Source organism: Ahaetulla prasina, chromosome 12, assembly GCF_028640845.1.
Source record: "Ahaetulla prasina isolate Xishuangbanna chromosome 12, ASM2864084v1, whole genome shotgun sequence".
Taxonomy (NCBI): Eukaryota; Metazoa; Chordata; class Lepidosauria; order Squamata; family Colubridae; genus Ahaetulla; species Ahaetulla prasina.
In genome coordinates this window covers 6780485-6782666 of record NC_080550.1, presented here as the reverse complement: position 1 = coordinate 6782666, position 2182 = coordinate 6780485, and positions in this window count along the sequence as shown.

Here is a 2182-nt window from a genome sequence, read left to right as displayed (position 1 = left end):
TGGCTGTGTCATTTATTTAGAACGCTAGAAAGGGTTCCAAAGTTTGAGGGGGAAAAATGACCACGTTAAAACATTTTGTGCTTTACTTTACTCACTGCTTTTGTATATGGTGCAAGAGAAAAGAGTGATAAGATAATTGAAGAAGCTTTAGACTTAAGCATGCAGACCTGACAGTTACAGCCTGAAAGCTTATTTATGCTGAATCCTGTCCTGGGTTATCCTGTTACGTACATGTGCGTTGGGTTTGGCATTTTGCAAGACTCCCAAGATGCAAAGAAAGTGACTGGAACCCTTTGATACATTCCCAGAAGGAGTCCACCAAAATAAGGAACGTTACAAGAGAATGTAAGGAAATGATATTTTTTTGTTCCGAATGTTGAAAAGCTCTTCCGTAGAACAGAATGGCCTAGTGCACAATTGCATTTATGGTTGCAATTTGCAGCTCTGTTGCCTTTCATAAACGAGCATCATCCGCATGTCCCATCCGGTGGAGAATGGAAGATGGGCAAACTGCTTCTACTGATCTTGTATAAGATGGACCGATTGATGGTCTAGATCAGGGGTGTCAAACTCGCGTTGTCATGTGACGTATTGTGACTTCCCTCCCCTGCCTTTCACTCAACTGGGCGTGAATGTGGCCAGTGCGTGATGCAATCCAGCCTGCGGGCCGCCCGGGAGTTTGACAGCTCTGGTCTAGATGGTCCAAACTCTGACAGCCAAGACATTTCTCTATGATCTTATGCCTGTTACAGGTTTCTGGCTATCAAACCTGGCATAGACGCATAAAACTGCATGTCTTTTCATTGCCTGACAGGCTTTAATGCCCTCATTACATATTCTCAGCACCAATTTCAGCTGTGGGTTTCTAAGCATAGGTGCATTTACACTAAATCTATTTTTTAACTCCTTTAATATATCTTGATGTTTGAAAGACAACCTTGCATTCAGTTATGTTTGCAGCTACATTAGGTTAAAAAATATATATATGCTCCAGATGCCACCTTGTGGAATTAATACACAACTGCTGGTTGATTATTAACACACACACACACACCCCTTAAAGGGTGGGGGGACACTGGAATGCTTTGTAGTAGCATTTGGAGTGCAACGGTACCACATTAATTTTTCTGAGTGCCAATTAATTTGTTCGCATATACCCAGATGTTGTACATATTGAGGCAGTAGTATAATTACTGGGTTTTATTTTTAAAAAATTATCCAAAGGTTTTGGTGAGTGAGACAATTGCACTTGTACTTCATGCTTTTTCAGTAAGGTTAACCGAAGGAAATACCATTAGCTGATTAAAATATTTTACATCCTGGGTGTACTTGTGAGATAATGAGATCTAGTGTCTTTATGATGAAGTGAATATCCTACCAGCTCAACAGTTCTGTACAGCAGTTGTACAAATGAAATGTTCGGGGAGATTAGAACTGCTGTTGCTAGAATGTAGCTCTACTTGGGGGTTGGAAGAAATTTGAGACTTTTTTTAGGCCAACTTTATGAATTCATAGCAAATACACATTTTTGTGATTGTGACTTGACTTGAAATTCACACTTCACTATGGATCAGTTCATTGAACATATTAGATCACTTCTATGGAGACGTTCGTAAATTACGCACCTAACCATATACAGGCAGTCCTTGACTTACAACAGTTTGTTTAGCGACTGTTCAAAGTTACAACGGCACTGAAAAAAGTTGACTTATGACCATGTTTCACACTTACAAACTTTGCAGCATCCCCACAATCATGTGATCAAAACTCGGAGACTTGGCAAGTAACTCGTGTGTGTGTGTATGTATGTATGTATGTATGTATATATGTATAACCTACGAAAAGAAGCTCCCAACCAGAGCTTCAGAGGCTTTTTTTCTGAAGTTCTGTTTTGGAGGCTTTCAGAGGCAGAAAAAAGTTTTTTTCTGAAATGGAGTTTCAGAGGCAGAAAAAAAAGCAAAAAAAAAAAAAAAGCAAGGCACAGAGCTCACAACCAAGGAACCTGTTGCTAAAATTCACCTCTGGGAACAGCTGATTGGGGGTATTCCAGGAGGCCAATCCACTTGCCAATCCACTTTTTTCTTATTTTCCTCCCCAAAAACTAAGGTGAGTCTTATACTCCCAAAAATACGGTATATATGACAGTCACAGTGTCCTGAGATCATGTGATCACCTTTTGTGA